Consider the following 13,104-nt stretch of genomic DNA (forward strand, 5'->3'; position numbering starts at 1 on the left):
CCACTGAGCTACACCCCTGGCCCTCTTATTAATTTTTATTTAGTATTCTAGAATTGGCCAGTGGAAGCCACTTCACACTGTTTCTTTTAACTTTGTCCCTCCATCATTTGAGCACTTTCATACTTTGTCATAAGAATCACATTACATACCTCATTTTAATAATTTTCCTTTTTCACTAAAATACTGAATTCCTTTTAGTGGAGGAGTTAGTCTATTTATAAATCAAGATTGTATTTGTAAATTGAGTTGCTCATTGCTCCTAGGAAGTCTTTTTTGGGATTATTCAGTGTATAGAACTATGAAATAATGCATTTATATACAGAGGTACATAAGTATATATATATATATATATATATACACACACACACAGAAATAGACATTTTTAAAAATTGTGAGGTTTAATACTATATATGTCTGGGTCAAATCCATCTTTACAGTGTTCTTTCTTCTTTTTCTGCATTCTATAATTCTATATCCCTTCTAAGTGATACAGGGGGGATAGATATAACTCCCAAACTTGCTAGATATCTGAAATTTGATTTATCTAGAATCAAACAATGAATTCTGGGAACAACTAAGGTTAAGAGTAGGAAAAATGTACTGAGAGAAAGATAGCTTCTGTTAACAGACACAAAGGTGCCTGGAAAATGGGTTGCCTGGGGACTCTTTCCCTGGGAATTTTTATGGAGCAAAGCTACTAGGCAGGTACAAATGGGACAAAACTATGCTCAACTGGTAAGATTACAAGTACAGTTGATATAGGGGAAAGAGATAAACTCCCAAACCTAAAAGATATCCAAAATGCAAGTTTGTGTTCTCTAAAATCGAAGAATGAATTGTAGGAACAGTGGAGGTTAAGAGTTGGAAAAACGTATTGGGAGAAAGAAAGATGTCTGAAACAGAAGGGGGACCAGAAAGTGGGTTGCGGCTTCTCCCCCACTACGTTTGACAGATGTTTTAAACAGCCAAGCCTTGTGGTGAGATGGGTACAAAGTGGGACAAAACTGTAAGGACCAATGGAAAATTACAAGGTGGGCATGAGGTGTGGCAAAACCATGGCCAACCAGTAAGATGACAAGTACAGTCACCAAGGTAATATTGATTAAATAGGGGTCAAATGGAGGAGCAAATCACATATCAAGTGTACAAGGATTTTCAGGAAGGGTGGGGGGTCAGGGATATTTCCTGGAAGGGCTGGTTTAAGACCTTGACCCCCTACCTACGTGATTGAAACCTATTTAGAATTTCAATGACTGCTATTTATCCCCAGGGGAAGCCCAAGTTATAGTAGTTTCTTTTCTTTTACAATTCTGGCCTTCTGTGAATGTCTTTATTGTCTTTCATGTTGGATTCTTGCTGTGTTGGCTCCTTGAGGGCTGGATACTTGAGGGTGGCCCTGGCTAACTGCCTGCCTAGGAGATATCTGATTAACTTACCTATCTGCAATACAGTCCTTAGGTAATGCAGGATAAAACTATGATCAGCCAATAAGATTATGACAAATATAACCACTTGGGTAATATTGCTTAAATGGAATCAAATGGGGAAGCAAGTAGCATAGCAAGCATACAGGGAATGAGCAAGGATTTTCAGTAAGAGTTGGGTAGGGGATCTTTCCTGGAAGATCTTGGTCCCCCCACCCAGGAAATTGATACGTATTTAGAATATCAATCACTAGTATTCATCCCTAGAGGAAGCATGCTGGTGTTGTAGTTTCTCTTCTTTTACAATGCTGTCCTTCAGTGAATGTCTCTGTTGTCCTCCTCCATGTTGGCTCCTAAGAGCCAACTCTTAACAGTCTATAAGATATCTAATTAACTTACCTATATACGTTATGAGCACCTTGAGGAAACTGGCTCCCAACATCTAAAAACCTTTACTCAAAAAAAAGTTTACAGTGCAGTCTTATTTTACATCTAATATAGTTTCAAAATCCCTTTACCTAAGAAACAATGAACCTATTCAAAATAACTAAACATTTGTTTGCTTCTCTATGGTTCCTCACCACACACTTTGCTGCCCCTTCCCCCAACCAATTTATAAGAAAACTTAGAAACAAAGGTTTGCCTGTCTGCTTTTCTTTTTTCCATTCCTTCTTTTATTTGTCCATTTATCTGTCTCTTCATTTTTCTCTATTTTTACCATTTACCTGTTATGGTATAAATGCAAAATGTAAGTAGCTTCAATTTTTTAGTTTTACTTTTTCCAGTTATCACATTTTCAATAACAAATTTAATAACAAATTTAGTTTTTTAATATGAGATATTATCATTATTTTAAAAAGTGAAAACTGGGCCGGGGATTTAGCTCAGTGGTTCGGTGGCCTGCCTTGTAAGCGCAAGGACCTGAGTTTGATCCCCGGTACCAAAAAAAAAAAAAAAAAAGTGAAAAGTATACAAAAACCATACCCTCACAGAAGTGTTACAGTTTCCTATATCTTCGCCTCATTCACTTCCCATCCCCTTGTACATACGTAACTAACTTGTTTTCTGCTTTACTCACTTCTCAGATGTTTCATATTTTCTCTTCATGCATATGAATGCACTATATATCTTCTGTAAAGCTTTGGCTATTTCCAATTCATATCTCTCCATAAAAGCTCATAATACTGTCTTGTTATTCTTTAAATGTATAAGGCATCTATATACCTATAACAATGTCCCCTTTTTAATTCTGGTTAATTAGAAATTAGTGTTTTTTTTCCTCTTATCTACCTAGAAGTTTATTGGTTTTATTAAAATTTCCTTCATTTACTCTACTTTTCTTTTTGATTGATTTTGTTCTTTATAATTTCTTTTTGAGTTTAATTTTTCTAAGCAAATTTTGTATAATGCATTTAGATCAGGTATAGGCAAATCACTGATAAAAAGACAACATAATATATATTTTAGCTTTATAGACCATATAATCTTATACAACTGTTCAACTCTGCCATTGTAGCTAGAGTTAACAGTCATAAAAAATAACTACATAAATGGATGTGACTGTGTTCCAATAAAACAGAATGTAGTCCAGGAAGTTTTATTTTGGTCGCCTGTGGTTTAGATCTTTATCTGAATCCTTTCTTTTCTGAAATACATGTTTAAACTTGCATGTTTTTCTTTTAGCTGCATTCCACATATTTCATCACTGTATTTCAGTATAATTTAGTTAAGAATATTACCTGTTGGGCTAGGGATTTAGCTCAGTGGTTTTGCAGCCTGCCTCGTAAGTGCAAAGGCCTGAGTTCGATCCCTGGTACCAAAAAATAAAATGAAATAAATAAATAAAGAATATTACCTGTTTTCTCTGGACATTTTTAATGGACCTGATATTATTTAAAAGTACATTGTTCTTGGGCTGGGGATTTGGCTCAGTGGTTCCAACGCCTGCCTAGCAAGCACAAAGGCCCAGGTTCTATCCCTGGTACCTTTAAAAAAAAAAAAAGGTACATTGTTCAGGGCCAGGGATTTAGCTCAGTGGTGCCACCGCCTGCCTTGCAAGCGCAAGGACCTGAGTTCGATCTCTGGTACCTAAATAAATAAATAAATAAATAAAAGTATATTGTTCAATTTCCAAATATTTGGTTTTGTTTTCTATTTTAGTTCTGTTATGCTTAAAGAGCATATTCTTCATTATCTAAGTATTTTCAATTATATTAAATATGAGTCCTTATGATTTAGAATATTGTTTATCCTGGTAAACTTGTGAAATTGAAAAAAATAGATACATTGTACCATTTTTCTTGTTGTATCTTTAAAATATAGTATCTATGTTGTTGATAATATCATTCAAAGCATTTTATCTTTCTGTTATTTTATTAAGTTTTTTAATTTGCTGAGAGATGGCTTTAAAACACACCCAGCCATGGTTAATTGTGAATGGACTATTTTTGCTTTTAATTTGATTAAGTTTTATCTCACAAATTTTGATATTTGGTTTTGTTTTTGTGTTGCTAGGAATCAAACCTAGGGCCTTGTACGTTCTGAGGAACTGATCTATCACTAAACTGCATCCCCTAACCTAATAATTGTTTTTTAATACCTCTACATTTTTTATTGTAGATTTTGTTATTGTTATCATTAGGAAGAGTTTCTGATTTCTAGTACTGATTTGTTTTGAAATGTTGTATTTGTTACTAGTATAGCCATTTCAGTCTTAACATTTTTTCTGTGTTTACTCTCAACCTAACTGTGCCTTTTAACTTTTAAACTCATTTCTTAGAATTGGCAAGTCGTTTATCTTTTAGCCTTTTTACCAGTTCTTGTAAGCTCACACTTAATTGTACCACTTCCACTGTTAATCTTCAATATAATTTTAGTATATGTGCTGCCAAAACGAGCACAATCTTTAATATACTGATGAACTTTTTTTGAGGTTTGCCATTATATTTTGTGTTTTTATTTGTCTTTATCATTAGTTCCTCTGTTCCTTTTTTTTTTTGCTTCCATGAGGATCAGTTGAATATTTTTAGAACCCTATTTTTAGTTTTCATGTTTGCTATGTAGCTATTATTTTCCGTTAAACTATATTATATTTCCATTATTCTGTTATTATGCTGACAGAATAAGTATAACTCTATGATCATTACTCTTAACAGTATATTCTTGACTTGGGAAGAATAAACAAAATGCTAATATTTGTTCTAGAGAAAAGAAAACTTAATTTTGACCCTAAAGTGAACCAAATTCAAGAATTTGCCAGTGAGGAGTTTTAACTATTCTCAGTGAAGTAAAATGACATATTTTCAATGTATCATGCTACATTAACAGCAAAAATTACTTTCAGTAGAAAACTCATAAACATGAAAATAAAATAGTTGGAAATTCTGGAAATGAACAGTACAGTTTCTGAAATGAAAGGATCAATGGCTTTTATATATAATGTATATATGGCAAAGGGAAAGTAAAGGAAATACAAAGATAGAACAATTGTAACCATCTTTAGGTAGAGAACAGAGTGAGAAAAAATTGAAAGAAACTGAACCAAGCCTTAGGGACCTATTGGTTCATACCAGTCACAATTATGTATATTGGGAATTTAAGAGGAGATGAGAGAGAAAATAGGACAAAAATTTTTTTAAAGTAATGGAAATTGAATATTTAAAATATTTCCCAAACTCAGTGAAATATGAAATATAAAAATTTGCTGATGCAAAATGTTAAATGCGAAGCATTGTAAAGACAGAAAAGCACAAAATCTTGAAATCATAAGTATTCCCCTATTCTATGTACAATGTGACAATCTGTCTTTTCTCATTGCTGAGACAAAATACCTGACTCTCAAAGTTGGAGGAAAGATTTATTGTACCTCACATTTTATAGAGGTTTCAAAACTAAAAATACAATTACCATATCATCTAGGAATCTAATTCTGTATGTACATATTGGATTTAGTATGTTGAAAAGATCCTGTAATCCCACATTCATTTAAGCATTATTCACAATAGCCAAGATATATAATCAACAGATGCATGGATAAAGAAAATGTGGTGGGTGTATATACACAATGTAATAATATGCAGCCTTGAAAAAAGAATATTCGATCATTTTTAACATAAATGAACCTGGAGTTTATGATGTTAAATGAGCCAGGGACACTAGAAGAAATATTTAATGATTTCACAAATGTGGAATCTAACAAAGACTATTTCATAGAATCAATAGATTGGTGGTTACTAGACACTGAGTTTTAGATAGGATGGATAAATGCAAGATAGAACTGAAAGTGAACAATGTTTTTAGGAGGAGGATTAAATGTCTGAAATCCATTGTATGCAATGGTTACCGTAGTTGATAATAATGTATGGTATATCAAAAAACTTTGGCGTGATCATATTAAATATATTTACTGAATAGTTGATGATGTGATGTATATGCTAAACAGGTTAATGATTACACCATGTTTACCTGTGTCGAAATATTACATTTTATCCTATAAATATATGTGATTGCTATTTTTCAATAAAATAAATCATTTGAGCAACTATTACAATATTCCTAGGAGATATAAAAAAAACTATTAAAATATTAAAGTGTTATAATGGAAACTTTAAAAGAAAAATAATATAAGAGCAAAATAGGAAAATAATACAAACATCACAAAAAATGTATACTGGAAAAATTCAATCCAAGTGTATTTATTGTTTAAACAATCCAAAACAAAATCTGAGATTGAGAGTGGAATAAAAAAATCAAGCTATAAGTTGGTGTAGGAGATATGTTAGATTTTAAGATACAGGTTTGTTGGAAGTTAAAGGATAGAAAGAGCCAGTTTATAACAATAAAAAAGCTGGAATTTGTGTACTTACATCACACAAAATATTCTTTAAAAAAAAAAAACCTCCCAAAATGTTAAAAGTACTGAAATCATATAAAATATCTTAAAACTAAAATAGAATAAAATTTGGAGAACCAGGAATATTGTCTCCTTACAAAATTGTTCAAATTAACATTTCTATTAAATAACCAGTGAGACAAGGGAAAAACATAAGGAAATTAAGAAATACTTCAAGATGTATTGAAACTGCAAGCCAAAACCTCCAAGATGTCTACAAAGCAGTGTTTAGGTTGAAATGAATAAGTTTTAACATGTATAATAAAACTGAAAAGATCTCAAATTGTACTAAGCTTTCAACTTTAGAAATTGACAAGAATAGAAAAGGAGCAACATAATAAAGGTTACTAAACTAAGCAGACTAGAACGTAAGTAACAACTAAAAATGTGCTTCATTGATTAAAAAGCATAGTCAGTGTGTTGTATTGGGAAATACATGCAGAAAATATTTTCCTAAAATGAAAAATGTAAAATGCAATGTTCCTGATTACATTTTGACATATAAGTAAGTCATCCCAACTCTGGTAATAAATATTTTACTATTTTTTAAATAAATATTTTAGAGGGCCAGATGTTTAGCTCAGTGGTTCCTCTGCCTGTCTCGCAAGGGCAAGGATCCAAGTTTGATTCCCAGTAACAAAAAAACAAAAAACCCTAAACAAACAAAATTTAGATAACAGAGAAATTACTAGAAAAACACAAAATAATTTAGTTCAAGTAGAAATAGAAAACTATGTATACCTATAAAATAAATTTATAATTTAAAGATTCTCCTCACATAATTCCCTCATCCAATTGGTTTTTCTCATATATTAAAGAATTTGTGCTGGGGATTTAGCTCAGTGGTGCCTCTGCCTGCCCTGCAAACAAAAGGACCAGAATTCGATCTCTGGTACAAAGAAAAAAATATTTTGCCCTTTAAAAAATTTTTTTTGTTGTTGCAATACTAGGGATCGAACTCAGGACCTTGCCCCCTTGCAAGGCAGGTTCAGTGCCACCGAGCTAAATCTCTGGCCTGAATTTTCCAATTTTTAAACAGTCTTTTCCATAAGACTGAATAGGATAGAATACTTTTATATTTTCTCTGTGGCCATTGATAGCTAGATACCAAAACTAAACTTAGAATATCACAAAGGGAAAATGCCCTATAAAACAATATTTATTATAAATCTATATGCAAAAATCTTACATAAAATTTTGGCCAATGAAATTCTGCAAATGTAAATTGTAGTATACACTTATGCAGTGGAATGTGTCTGGATTGCAAAATCATTTCATCTAAAAACATTTAATGTGAGTCAAATGAAGGACATCAAAATGATCATCAAAAGAATGGTGAAGGGCTGGGGATTTAATGCTCAGTGCTTCTGCTGCCTGCCTCGCAAGCACAAGGACCTGAGTTCGATCTCCGGTACCAAAACAAACAAAAGAATGGTGAAACAGTATTTAAGAAATTTAAAAAGTGAATCTCAATTTTAAAACGGCATATATGTAAAACCTCACAACTAATGTTAGTGTTACTTATGAAACAACTCCCCAGTGTAAGATGTGAAACAATATAAAGATGAACACTCTTAGCACTTTACTGGAGGTTATACTGGAGCAATTGCAAAAGGAAATATTTTTACAAATTGATAATAAAGCCCAGTGTGGTATAGCACATGACTATAATCTCAGAACTCAAGAAACTGAGGCAGGAGGACCACTGCAAGTTTGAGTCCTGCCTGTTCTATGTGACAACCTATTTTGAAAAATATTTATTAATTTTTTAGTAAGAAAATAATAATAGTTATATTTGCAGTTGACATGGTTTTATATATAAGCAACCAAATGAGTCCAATAAAAGTATTATAATATGCCTGTTCAGCTAAGTTTTGTGGTTGAAGTTTATAGTCCAAAAAATAATTTTATTGCTATATTTTATCAATGAGTAATTCAAAGTGAATTACTGAAACTTTTATTTGCAGTAACAAGACATAAGATGAAATATATAAAATTAAATTCAACATTCGTACACTAAATACCACAAAATATTTGTGAATAATTACATGTTGATGAATATGTCATGTTAATTGATTACGACTTAATTTTTCATAATAGTGTTAAGATGAAAATTTACCATGCATCGAACTAAAAATTAATTGCAGTCCCAGTTAATATTCTAATCAGAGCTTTTTTTCTTTATAGTAAATGATAATCTGATTCTAAATTTTTATGTAAATGAAAGGGCAGTATGGTCAATTCTTTTAATCCATAGTGGCCCAGGATTTAGTTTAGCACCATGCTTACCTCGCAAGTGTTAGGTCCTAAGTTTGATCCCTTGTACGAAAAACAAAACAAAACAAAAATTAAAATTTAATCCAGGAAAGAATAGTCATTTCAACAAATAATTTTCAGACAGCTGGATATTTACAAACAGAAACGTCTTGCTATGACACACTTTATATAAAATTGATTTAAATGCCTGAATGTAAATAAAACTATGTCTCTTAGTAACAAATATACATGAAAATACCATGACCATCTATGAGGCAATTGTGGCTTAAATAGCACAACATATATGTGTAACAAAGAGAAAATTAACCAGTTATACGTCATTGAATTAAAAATATTTTTGCATGATATTCTGTATTTCATAAGATACCATGTAAAGTGTGAAAATGCAACCACAAATTGAGACAAGTCAGTTTTAAACTCTTGCCTATGATGTATAATAAATATCACATTAATTAAAAGGTAATTAAACTGGGGATGTAGTTCAGTGGTGCTGTACCTGCCTGGGAAGTGCATGGCCTTGAGTTTGATTCCTGGTACTACCCACAAAAAGAGGTAATTAAAACCTAGGTAAGAAACGAACTGTGGTTCAGAACATATATCTTCAAGAAAAAATGACTAGTAACACAGGGTAAAGTAATACATTGTCAGTAAAATGCAAATTAATATAAATGATACAATTATGCACCAACTATGATGAATATAATCACAAAAATACATTAATATTGACAAGGCTAGGGAAATTTTAACCTTTTTTACACTGCCTGTAGGGATGGCACAACCTCTGTAGAAAACAGTGATGCCTATCCTGCAAATGTATTTATAGGTATATTTCCAATAGAATTGAAAGTATGTCTTCACGCAAACCCTATGATAAATGTTACAGCATTTTTCTAATAGTCAAATGTATATGATTCAGGGTGTCTATCAGTAGATGAGTGGATCAGTAGATCAATGCATAAACAGATTAATGGATTGTAAACTTTATACTATGAAACATTAAAAAGTGAAAAAGATATAATATGGGTGAATCTTTTAATCATTATTCAAACTAAAAGATAATATTGAGAAAAGAGCACATGCTGTATGATTTATATGACATGACCACGATAGGTAAATAGATGGAGCCACAAAGACACTTAATGCATACTTACTGCGGGTTTGGCATTTTGGAAATACCTGGTGAATTCCATGTTCTGTGTATCTAATGGACAAATGGTGCTGTACCCAATTCTTGTTTGTGTAGAAAAAAAAATTATCTTGAATTCCACATCATAAATTCTTTTGTTACCTATAGAATAAAAATACAGTGAAATTTTTCTTTTAAAACTATTACAAAGCATTCAACACAGTTACATTGAACAAAATTTTTATGATCTCAATGAAAATTTCTAATATTCAAAGACCATGAACTAGATTGAATATTTTGACCTCTTTTAATATTACATTGCACTTGGCTGGGGATTTGACTCAGCAGTTCTTCTGCCTGCCCTGCAGGCGCAAGGGCCCAAGTTCAATCCCCAGCACCAAAAAATTAAAAAAAAAAAAAAAGAAAAGAAAAGAAAAAAATTTGCATTGCACTGAAAAGGTCATAAGCAACAACAATGCAAAAATTGGGAGAATATTTAATATCTCCTATGACATAAATTTTAATGTGAAGAATTTATTTTCAAAATATGTAGACCAGCAATAATTTATTTGACTAGAGAATTAGTTAAAAATTTTTAAAACTGGTTAAAATTTAGAAATAGTAATGAGAAGTCTTCAATATATATTCAGAATCACCAATTGCTATTGTCTAAATTAAATATAATAACAATCAAAAAGTTTTGACAGCACCACATTTTTGGTAAGAATATAAAAGTATAAAAACATTTGTAAATCACTGCTAATAAATTTGTGTAAGTACTGTGTAAAATAGTTTTTCAGTAACATGCAAAATTTGTTATGGCAGTGAAATTCTATGAAATCATTTGGAAACCTTAAATATAAACTAGGAGATTTACAATATATGAAAAGTAATACTGGTCAGCTTGAGTGATGTAAATTAATTAGTTGGCTTTGGGTGGGGTACAGGGTATGGAATTTAGGTCCTTGTGCCTGCCTTGCAGGTGTGGTGCCACTGAGCTAAATAAATCCCCAGCCCTGAGGGCTGTAAATTAGTTTTAAAGAATTCATTTTGCCTGCATTGTTATTATTTATAAACTTGAGGTGTATTATTGAGTGAAAAATAAAGTTGCAGAATATGTACTATAACATACCATTTAACTAAACTTTATAGATATGTTTATGGGAGCATACATGTATTATATACTTAAAACAACATGGCTGAATATGAAGCTTGAATGTATAGATGCTTAATAATTATTAACCTTATCATACCTCACTATTTTTAAGGTAAAAATCTAATCACTTCAACATACACCAATTCACCAACTGTTCTTTGGAGTGTAGTTGCACACAGATATAGGTAAGTAAAAGATAATGATATTTCTTATAACCTTTTTGTTTGCAACCTATTACAAGTATCTTAATAATTAAATATTATAAGGACCAGGGATTTAGCTCAGTGCTGCTGTCACCTGCCTGGCAAGTGTAAGGTCCTGAATTTGGTCCCCAGTACAAAAAAAAGAAATTAAAAGAATTGTCAATTGTAAAAATTAGGTAGTGATTGCCATCTTCATGTTTTGTAAGCATTGTACTGCTGGTTCTGAAAAATGTAGTACGATGACATTTTATCCTATAATGTTAAAAAAATTTCAGAACTAGGCATATTATTTTGAAGACATTACAAGTAACCACACTGGACCAAAAGAGAGACAGAAAACCTGAAATGTGTGAAAATTTGACAGCAGCATGCATATTGAATAGGCAAGTCTACAATTTTTTTGGTTCTGTGGCTCGAACTTGGGACCTTGCCCTTGCGAGCCAGGTGCGGTGCCACTGAGTTAAATCCATGGCCTGGCAAGTTTACATTTTGAACTTAAGTAATGGATGCCTTGATAGATTTTCATTCTTCTGACCTTAATCAGGAGCTATCCCTGCTACTAAGCAGTTGGTGAGCTGGGGCACCAAATCTTAGTGCAGGCTGTTAGGTGGATATTGTAGGTAGAATATTTTTTTAAACTCCTTGCTTGCCTTAAAACAGCGGCAGTTTTAGAGTTTTTAGTATCAGCACTTTAGTAGACAATGCAGAATTCTTTTTCTAAATGGATAATGCAAATGTTGACCTGGTTGAATAGAAGACTTCATAGAATCCCTATTATTTTCAATTTTTTTCTTATTCATTTTGTCAAGTGGTAACTTTAGTCAAATAAATCTACATAGCAGCACATATGCCTTAAAGTCATGAGGAGCCATCTTATATATGGTGTATGCACAGTGAATAAGTCTATTCTGTTAAGTGGAGTTTGGAAAATAATATTAAAGGAATAGAGCTTTCAATTTTCATATGAACTAAACTAATTCCTATGTGTACTTCCAAGCTCAGAATGAAGCAGGTAATCCTAAGAAAGCCCTACAGTGTTTCTTTAAATTATTAGAAAATTAGAAATTTTCAGCTTATAAAATAACTATTGTGGGAAAAAAATACTATTTGGAATGATTGAGCTGAAAAGAATAGGATATGAAATTCCAAAGACTGAAATCAATGCAGTTACAAATGAAAATAGTAAAATCACATCCATCACTGCCTACATCAAATATATTAACAACTACTTTCCAGAGTTGTTTGGTGAATTCAGAAGAAATGGATAGATTGCTAGATTCATAGAAATTTAAAAAACTGCACTAAGAATATTTTTTTAAACCCTGAATAATTCCAGTAACCAGTGAAATTAAAGCAGTAATTTCCATATCTAACACCAATTCTCAAGACTTTTAATGAAGTTGCAAGGGAATGCATAGTCCCAAAGTAATTTCTGGAGTCTAACATTATCCTGATTCCAAAACCAGGTAAGGATACAACCAAAAAAGAACTGTAAGCCAGTCTCTACTGAATATAAATCTATCATCAGTAAGATCTGAGCAAACAGGATGCAAGGATGCTTGGATATACACAGATCAATAAATGTATTATATAACATGAACAGAACCAAGCACAAAAATCACAGGATTTGCCTCAACTTACACAAAAAAAGGCCTTTGAGAAAATTTAGCATCCTGTGAAATACTGAAGAAATAGATGAAGTATGTCTTTACTTCGATCTCATACAAGATATGACAAACCTATTGCCACCATATTAAATGGAGAAAAACACTTTCTGTCTCAAATCAGGAATAAGATAGTATCACCACCCCTGTTGAAGATAGTGCTTGCTTACTTACTTACTTTCTGTCTTTCCTTCTGTCTTTCCTTCTTTCTTTCCTTCTTTCTTTCCTTCTTTCTTTCTTTCCTCCTTTCTTTCTTTCCTCCTTTCTTTCTTTCCTCCTTTCTTTCTTTCCTCCTTTCTTTCTTTCCTCCTTTCTTTCTTTCCTCCTTTCTTTCTTTCTTTCTTTCTTTCTTTCTTTCTTTCT

At 32.0% G+C, this 13,104-nt stretch overlaps 2 long non-coding RNA genes across 5 annotated transcripts in view; one reads left to right on the forward strand and one right to left on the reverse strand.

The window, feature by feature from the left end:
* Positions 1 to 13,104, forward strand: part of LOC104866928 — a 111,140-nt gene that overhangs the window by 25,368 nt on the left and 72,668 nt on the right. The window lies entirely within an intron of this gene.
* The window catches only part of LOC104866917, a 67,387-nt gene that overhangs the window by 19,084 nt on the left and 35,199 nt on the right, over positions 1 to 13,104 (reverse strand). For 3 of the 4 annotated variants that reach the window (XR_004515788.1, XR_004515787.1, XR_004515785.1), the window contains 3 exons: positions 9,744 to 9,880; positions 9,089 to 9,155; positions 8,605 to 8,634 (listed from right to left, as the gene is read on the reverse strand). This is a non-coding gene — a long non-coding RNA (uncharacterized LOC104866917). The remainder of the gene's footprint in view (positions 1 to 8,604; positions 8,635 to 9,088; positions 9,156 to 9,743; positions 9,881 to 13,104) is intronic. The other variant, XR_781604.2, reaches the window with a different exon arrangement.

The sequence above is a fragment of the Fukomys damarensis genome, unplaced genomic scaffold (assembly GCF_012274545.1).
Source record: "Fukomys damarensis isolate Sample0158 unplaced genomic scaffold, DMR_v1.0_HiC HiC_scaffold_39, whole genome shotgun sequence".
NCBI classification, from domain to species: Eukaryota; Metazoa; Chordata; class Mammalia; order Rodentia; family Bathyergidae; genus Fukomys; species Fukomys damarensis.